Source organism: Chionomys nivalis, chromosome 1 (genome assembly GCF_950005125.1).
Source record: "Chionomys nivalis chromosome 1, mChiNiv1.1, whole genome shotgun sequence".
In the NCBI taxonomy this organism is placed as follows: Eukaryota; Metazoa; Chordata; class Mammalia; order Rodentia; family Cricetidae; genus Chionomys; species Chionomys nivalis.
In genome coordinates this window covers 150,440,813-150,450,655 of record NC_080086.1, presented here as the reverse complement: position 1 = coordinate 150,450,655, position 9,843 = coordinate 150,440,813, and positions in this window count along the sequence as shown.

The window sequence follows — 9,843 nt, the reverse complement described above, 5'->3', positions numbered from 1 at the left end:
AAGAAGAAGAAGAAGAAGAAGAAGACCTTTAATCACAGCACTCAGAAGGCAGAGGCAAGCTCCTGAGTTCAAGACCAACCTGCTCTACAGAGCAAGTTTCAGGACAGCCAGGGCTGCACAGAGAAACCCTGTCTGAAAACAAACAAAGAAGCAAAAAACGCCATCTGTCACATCTTATAATTTAGCATATATCTTCTAGTAAATGCAATCATTTTGAGGGAAATCATTCTGAAAAAAGACATCAGTCCTTTGTTTCTTTACAGGGAGTTTTCCAGCCAGAGTCCTGTGAGACCCAACTGGCGTACCCCTTTCTCCAGGGAGCCTCTCCTAGCTTCCCCTAAGTCAAGCCTGACCCATTCACTTTTCCTCTGTGTCCCCATGTGTGCACTTGGCTCTACATGCAGATTTTCTTGTATTAAATATTCCACATTTGGCCAGCAAGATGGTCTAGCAGCCAAGCCTGATGACTTGAGTCTGATCCCCGGGGCTCACAGTGGAAGGAGAAACCCCACTCCCTTAGGTTGTTCTCTGTTCTCTGATCACCATACATGTACCATAGGTCTCTCTCTCTCTCTCTCTCTCTCTCTCTCTCTCTCTCTCTCTCTCTCTCTCTCTCTCTCTCTCTCACACACACACACACACACACACACAAAGTGTAATATTAAGAAATCTCAAAATATATTTATAGGTTGGAGAGTGACCTCAGTGGTTAATGGCACTTACTCTTGCAGCACCTGGGTTCAGTTCCCAGAACCACAGGTGATCTGAGCCATCTGTCACTCCAGTTCTAGAAGATCCGATGGCTTCTGCTGGCCTCTAGGCACACCATTCATACGATGACAGACAGACATGCAGGCAGATTCCCATACAACCTAAAATGGAAAATAGACAATTAGTTGGGCCTGGTGGCACATGCCTTTAATGCCAGTGCTCAGGAAGCTGAAACAGACAGATCTCTATGAGTTTGAGGCCAGCCTGGTTTGAATAGTGAGCTCCAGGTCAACCAAGAATTCATAGTGAGGCCCTATCTCAATAAATAAATAAATAAATAAATAAACAAACAAAAATAAATTAGTAAGCAAGGGGGAAAACCCACAAAACTCTTCTTTTACCCTTCTTTTGACTTTTGCTTCCAAAGGCAGGTTGACTAGCTACAGCAGAACGTGCTGCTGTCACAACCACAGCTAACCTCTTCCCAAACCTCCTCTTGGTTTTTTTTCCTTCACTGATGAGTACTGAAATAGACGGCCAGAGAACTTTTCCAGATAGTTCTTGTAGATAATCCCTCTGCCAGCAGCATGTATTCAGCCTTCTGTGTGAAGAGCATACTCCACAGGGTACACGGACCCATCATGATCTGGGTAGTGTCCAGCAAAGCTCTGTGCCATTTTCCAACAAGCATTCTCTTTGTCCAGAGCAGTGAGGAAATATCCCAAGCGTGAGGAGATGATGTTAGCCCACAAGCACCTTGCCAGGTAAGTGGACAAAACCCACATGGCCCTTGTCACCTCACCATCCAAAGGAGGTGGCTCTCTCTGTACAGTGGCTAATGCTGGATGAGTAAGACACTGCAGGCCTAGACCTCAGACCCAAATTCCAGACGCTGACCTCACCAGAGAACATTCTTTAAGGGAAAACACCAGGAGAGCTACGCTGAGGAAGACTGTCTTTCTCGCACGGACATTTTATTTGACCTCTATTGAGATGTTCAAGGCTGAGTTCACCTAGGAGTGCTGTTGACAGCGCTTGAGAGGCAGAGGCAGGAGGAGCTGGTGCTCAACGTCATCCTCAAGTACAGAGCAAGTTCACGGCCAGCCTGCGCTCCGTGACCTATCTCAATAATGTAAATAAATAAATGAATGGCCTGGCTGGACCCTTCCCGCCCTGTGATGCTTCCCTGATCCTCTAAGGCAAAGGTTAACTTCCGCAGACTTACAGGATCCTTTATCTGAGACGTACGTACTGTCTCGGCTAAACTCCCAGTTCCCGGAAAACTAGTTTTGAATCCTGTTTCTATAACTTCCACGGCGATTGTTGCTTTATTGCATAGGAGGCGCTAGTAACCAGTGGCTGTTGGTTGGTGCAGTGTTGTTGGAAGGCAGATTGTTCCTGGCCAATCTGGGTAGAAAAACCCCTACAGTGTAACTTGGGACAGTTGAGTTTACTGGGAAGTGATACTATTCACATCTCCGAGGTCATGAGTGGGTCCCCCACAGAGCAGTTTTCAGCCATCCACGCCCATCATTGCCGTGGTCCTTCTCAGCACTGTGCTTAAAATTGTAGTTGCATGCGTTTAGCAGAGAGCTTCTGGAACTATTCCTAAATGCTCAGTGTGGGATTTAAATTGGACTCATCTAATGAAGACCAGGGTGTGTGAAGAGAAAGAACAAACCTGGTTTCGTATGAGAACATGCATTTTACATTTGGGCGAGTGAGAGCCTTATTAAAGCAACATGTTGTATTCTTCATGCTGAAATCTAATAAGCTCTATTAAATTAAAGTATTAGGGGCCAGGGTTATGACTCAATGGTCGAGCACTTGCCCAGTGCGCTTGAGGCCCTGAGTTCCGTCCTCAGCATGAAGGGGCAGCCGGCATGGTGGTGCCCACATGCCACATCAGCGCTGAGAACAGAGCCCAGCAAGGTGTCTGGAGGAGTTTCCTTCCTCCAGCATAGTCCAGCTCCCAGTCATAGAAATCAAGGTTAAAATACATATCTTCATATATGTAACACATGTTTTGGAGCCTGGCTCAGAAGAGTACCTTAAATATTTGACTGAGTTCTTAGAGTCGGCTATGAACTGACACAGAGCACAGGGATTGCTTTGTCCTGTGTGGCCACGAATCCCGATCCAAGTACTTCCTAGGACAAAGCACTCAAGACTATCTGGTCACCAAGGCCTAAAACTCTTGGTGTTTTCAGCAATGCCGATAAGCTCAATGGCCATTCAGCTCACCGGAGGCTCCTGCTGAAACACACTCTGCTTAGGGTCGCCTCCTGGGCCCGGCAATCTGCCTTTCTACCGGGCTCCTGGATGGGGTTCTGAGATGCTTCTGATGACCGCTGAGGAACTGGAGCCACAGGGAATCTGATCTCCTCAGATGCTGGGGCTGCTCCACGATCTATGCTAGCGGTGCCTCTTCATGTTATAGCCCACAGGGCCGCTGTGTCTTCTCCCACAGGGCCGCTGTGTCTTCTCCTGCCCGTGAATCCCTGTCATTTTACCACACAGAAGGAGACTCAACCCTGTTCCTCTAAAATAATAAGGTATTTGTGATGGGCAAGCATTAGAAAAGGAATTGTTAAGTTCTCGGGCGGAAACAAATTCACCTCATTTGAAATGCATCAAACTCAGGATTGGGAACACCTCTGAGGAGTCAAGAGCAGTACTGGTACCGCTCTTGCAGAGGATCCGAGTTTGGGTGATAGCACTCGTGTTGAAAGGTGTTCCAACGCCCTCTTCTGGCCTCCACCAGCTCCTGCACTCATGCATACATAACCCCCACACAGACTCCCACATATCCATAATTAAAGATGAAAAGAGCCGGGCGGTGGTGGCACATGCCTTTAATCCCAGCACTCAGGAGGCAGAGGCAGGCAGATCTCTGTGAGTTCGAGGCCAGCCTGGTCTACAAGAGCTAGTTCCAGGACAGGCTCCAAAGCTACAGAGAAACCCTGTCTCGAAAAACCCCAATAAATAAATAAATAAATAAATAAATAAATAAATAAATAAATAAATAAATAAATAAGAAAAGAAACTAGTCAAACAAGGAAGCATTGGTTTTAATCATCGGTTTACAGTCAAGGACTGGCGTGACCTACAGAAGAGTTCACTTGCATTTATGTGGCAAGAAACACTCACCTTTCTTAAATCTACAAAGGTAATCCAGATCCTACATGTAAGGACTAAAACTAACTGCAAGATTTAAGGAGAACACGTGACCACACATGGTAGCCCGTGTTCTCTCAGATGTGGTGTTGAAAACCCGCATCATAAGGCCGGTGGGATGGCGCACACCTTTAATCCCAACACTCCACAGGCAAAGGCAGAGGCAGGGGGATCTCTGTGAGTTTGAGGCCAGCCTGGTCTACGGAGCTAGTTCTAGGACAGTCTAAGCTACTCAGAGAAACCTGATCTGAAAAAAAAACAAAAAACAAAAATCAAAAGGTTGACAAAATCTGGGGGCTGGAGAGATGGCTCAGCAGTTCAGTTCCCAGCACCCACATGGCAGCTCACAACTGTCTATAACTCCAGTTCCAGGGGACCTGACACCCTCACACAGACATGCATGTAGGCAAAACACCAATGCATGTACAATAAAAATAAAAAGTGTCTAGAGGCAAATCCCAAAGACTAGACACTATGATCACACTTGTATGCCGTGTCACCTGCATGATGTGTCACACTCTTATGACATGTCACACCTGCATGTGTCACACTTGTATACCATGTCACACCTGCATGATGTGTCACACTTGTATACCATGTCACACCTGCATGATGTGTCACACTCTTATGACATGTCACACCTGCATGTGTCACACTTGTATGCCATGTCACACCTGCATGATGTGTCACACTTGTATGCCATGTCACACTTGTTTGTCATACTAGTATGACCTGCCACACTTGGATGGCATGTATGAGGTGTCACACTTGAATGACATGTCACACATGTATGACGTGTTCCAAATAGACAAATCAGGAGAGATGAAGCAGCTTAATGACTGACTGGGAATGATCTCGGGAGGAAACGGGAAGTGTCTGCCACTGCATATGGGTATTCTTTTGGGGTGATGAAAATGGAAAATTAACCATGGCTTCACAACTGTGAAACTCTCCAAGATTTGTACGCTTTATTTTTCTACATTACTTTCGGTACTAAGTCTAGAATCCCAAGTGGAGTGTCACCCCTTTGAGATGGACGAGTCCTGCCTCCGTGAAGCTGTTGAAACCATGAGAATTTCACAAGGGGAAGATATCACCTGACTTACAGAGGTCCTTGGTGTTCAGCGACTGTCCTCTAAGACAAGTAACCACCCCACGTGGGGCATTCAGCTGTGCCCCTTTACAAAGATCACCCCAGCTGGCCATGTTGACTAGTCACGTCCTCTCCTGGAGCAGTGGCAAGGATCACAAGACCCTTGCCTGAGTATCCAGCCACTCTGCCACCTGTTGTGACCTCAGGGAAGGGATGGGTAGTCTGGGAAGCCTAGCAGAGCATCCTCTGCAGCTGTGCCCATGAGGAGGCCCTCCTCCCTGCTGCAAGAAGACTTTTCGGGGCAACCTATCCATGGAGGAGCATCCACAGGCACCTGTAAGTAACCCTTCACCTAAGCTCTGTTAGGAAGCCCAGTAAACTCGTTGGTTTCCCCTGGGTGCACTTTTTTGGGCTGGGGACTTGGGAAGGAATTTTTGTAACACTGGCTTCAGTCAAATGTAGAGGAGTCCTGTGCCAGAATTTCACTTTTGACTTTTAAAGTTGCCTCCCAGGAAGAATGAAGTCATCTGAGCATGCCCAGGACTCATCAGCTTCTCTGCTTTGCCATGTAAGCCAGTTCTATACATTTAGGTGTATGTGAGTGTGTGTTCCTGTGATGGGGTACGCCTATGTGTTCAGGTCCTCTACCTCCCTGCCCCAGCCCTCTTTTTATACAGAGAATTACACAGTAGTTCAGAATGGCCTGAAACTCACTATGTGACCCAATCTTACCTCAAATTTATGGTGATCCTCCTGCCTCAGGCTTATAAAAATTGTGTGTGTGTGTGTGCATGTGCGTGTGCATGTGTGTGTGTACATACATAATGTGCTGTGGAATAATCTTTCTGTACACTGTGAAGATATGTTTCTTCATTGGTTTAATAAAGAGCTAACTGATGAATAGCTAGGCAGGAAGAGGTTAGGCAGGACAGCCAGACTGAGAGAACACTGGGAAGAAGGAGAGAGGAGTCACCAGGAGACTCAGAACTAAGATGAGCATGCTGTGCTGAGAAAAGGCACCACTACATGGTAGAGCGTAGATAAGAAACATGGGTAATTTAAGTTGTAAGAGCTAGTCAGTAACAAGCCTAAGCTACTTACTTAGGATGAGCATTTATAATTAATAACAAATTTCTGTGTGGTTATTTGGGAGTTGGCTGGTGGGACAGAAAATTACACCTACAATGATGTGTTTGTGTGAGCACATTCCTGTGTGAATGTGGCAACATGCATGTCATAGCACCTGTGTGGAGGTCCAAGGACAACCTCCCACATTGTTTGGCACAGGTTGTTTTTTATGCTGCCTATGCCAGCATAGCTGGCACTGTATTTTCTGAGGCATCTCCTTTTCCAGGCTCCACGGTTAAGAGCACTGGCTGCTGTTCCAAAGGTACTGAGTTCAATTTCCAGCAACCACATGGTGGCTCACAGCCATCTGTAATGAGATCTGGTACCCTCTTGAAGACGAGACCTGGTCAGTCGTCCTCACCAACTTAGACCCTGAAGCCCAACATGAACAAGTTCAACAGAACCGCCATATATGGGCTGCCCATGCCTGCTTCAGCATTGCCAGGTGATAAATTTCAATTTCAATTCCCCCTTTTCTAGCTCCCATCTCCTCATAGGAGCACTGGGATTACAGATTCTCTTGCTACAGCATCCAACTTTTATGTGGACGCTGGGGATTTGAACTCAGGTCCTCGTACTTGCACAGCAAGTGCTTATGTATACAGACCTATCCCTCCCGCCGCTTGTCCCTCTTTTAATATTCTTTCCTATGATTCTTCAGTCTGTCGTCGCTTTTCCTCATAGGGTGTATTGGAGATTTTGAAATTCAGAATCCTATTCACTGCAAAAGAAACCACGGCTTTTGCTGTTGTTGTTTTTCCTTTCTTTTGTATGTGAACGAATGTTCTACCTACATGTGTGTTTATGCACACATCTGCCATGTTTGTCCCTGGTGCCAGAAGAAGTCATCAGATCCCCTGGAACTGGAGTTAAGGGTGGTTGTGGACCACCATGTGGGTGCTCGCAGATGAACTCGGATCCTCTGCCCTGGCAGCAAGTGCTCTTAACCACCGAGTCACCCTACAGCCTGAAACCATGGCTTTTAGGAAGATTCTGTGCTCATGAAAGAGTTCAGATAAGGACACTGGAATCAATGCTGAGGAAAATTAGTTAGGGAGTTGTGCTTCACCATTGGATAGCTCTGCCAGACAAAAACTTGAGAAATAAGGGAACTAACAGATGTCATGGTACAAATGGACTTAACAGACATCTATAGAACATTCCATCCAAACATAAAATAATATAACTTCTTCTCAGCACCTCATGGAACCTTCTCAAAAAATTGACCACATACTCGGTAACAAAGCAAACCTTAATAGATACAAAAAATTGGAATAACCCCATGCATGTATCATATAGGATCACTATGACTTAAAATTAGAATTCAACAGCAACACTAGTTCAAGAAAGCCCGCAAACACATGGAAATTAAACAGTGCTCCCCTGAACCACCAATGGTCATAAAAAAATAAAGGAAGAAATTAAAACCTTCTTAAAAATCAATAAAAATGACCAGACGACATACCCAAATTTATGGGACACAATGAAAAAGGCAAGTTCATAGAATTAAATGCCTACATAAAGATGCTGGAAAATCCCACACTAGTGAGTTAACAGAACACCTGAAAACTCTAGAACCAAAAAAAAGCAAACTCACCGAGCAGAAAATAATCAAATTGAGAGCTGAAATTATCAAAATAGAAACAAAGAAAACAATATAAAGAATCAATGAGGCAAAGAGTTGGTTCTTTGAGAAAATCAACAAAATAGACAAACCTTTATCCAAACTAACCAAAAGGCAGAAAGAGAATATCCAAATTAACAAAATCAGAAATGAAAAGGCTGACATAACAACAGACACGGAGGAAATCCAGAGAATCATCAGGTCATACTTCGAAAGCCTGTACTCCACAAAATTGGGAAATTTAAAGGAAATGGACAATTTTCTGGATAAATATCACTTACCAAAATTGAATCAAGATCAGATAAGCAAATTAAATAGATCTATAACTGCTGAAGAAATAGAAACAATCATCAAGTCTCCCAACCAAAAAGCCCAGAACCAGATGGTTTCTGCTTAGAATTCTACAAGACTTTCAAAGAAGAACTAATACCAATTCTCCTCAAATTGTTCCACACAATAGAAACAGAAGGAACATTGCCAAACTCTTTTTACAAGGCTACAATTACCCTGATATCCAAACCACACAAAGATATTACTAAGAAAGAGAATTACAAACCAATCTTACTCATGAACATTGATGCAAAAATACTCAATAAAATACTGGCATACCGAATCCAAGAGCACATCAGAAAAATCATCCACCATGATCAAGTTGGCTTCATCCCAGAGATTCAGGGATGGTTCAACATATGAAAATCTGTCAATGTAATCCACCATATGAACAAGCTGAAAAAAAAAACACATGATCATCTCATTAGATGCTGAAAAAGCTTTTGACAAAATACAAAATCCCTTCATGATAAAGGTATTAGAGAGAGCAGGGATACAAGGAACACACCTAAACATAATAAAGGCAATATACAGTAAGCCAACAGTCAACATCAAACTAAATGGAGAGAAACTCAAAGCGATCCCACTGAAATCAGGAACAAGACAAGGTTGTCCACTCCACTCTCTCCATATTGCATGAGGTTCTAGCTAGAACAATAAGACACCAAAAGAAGATCAAAAGGATACAGGTTGGAAAAGAAGAAGTCAAATTCTCGCTATTTGCTAATGATATGATAGTTTACATAAGTGACGCCAAAAATTCTACCAAGGAGCTTCTACAACTCATAAATACCTTCAATAATGTAGCAGGATACAAGATTAACTTGAAAAAAAATCAGTAGCCCTCCTTCACACAGATAGTAAATGGGCTGAGGAAAAAATCAGAGAAACATCACCCTTTACAATAGCTACAAATAACATAAAATATCTTGGAGTAACTCTAACCAAACAAGTAGAAGACTTGTATGAAAAGAACTTTAAATCTTGGAAGAAAGAAATTGAAGAAGACACCAGAAAGTGGAAAAATCTAACATGCTCTTAGATAGGCAGAAATAACATAGTAAAAATGGCAATCTTACCAAAAGCAATCTACAGATTCAATGCAATGCCCATCAAAATTCCAGCAAAATTCTTCACAGACCTTGAAAGAATAATACTAAACTTCATATAGAAAGCAAAAAACCCAAGGTAGTCAAAACAATCCTGTGCAATAAAGGAACTCCTGGAGGCATCATAGACCCTGACTTCAAACTCTACTACAGAGCTACAGTACTGAAAACAGCCTGATATTGGCATAAAAACAGACAAGAGAACCAATGGAACTGAATAGAAAACCCGGATATCAATCCACACATCTACAAACACCTGATTTTTGACAAAGAAGCAAAAAATATAAACTGGAAAAAGATAGCATATTCAACAAATGGTGCTGGCATAAATGGATATCAACATGTAGAAGAATGAAAACAGACCCTTATCTATCACCATGCACAAAACTCAAGTCCACAAGGATCAAAGACCTCAACATAAAGCCAACCTCACTGAATCTCACAGAAGAGAAAGTGGGAAGTATGCTTGAATGTATTGGCACAGGAGACCACTTCCTAAATATAACCCCAGTAGCACAGACACTGAGAGAAACAATTAATAAATGGGACCTACTGAAACTGAGAAGTTTCTGTAAAGCAAAGGACACAGTCAACAAGACAAAACAGCAGCCTACAGGATGGGAAAAGATCTTCACCAACCCCGCATCGAACAGAGAACTGATCTCCAAAAT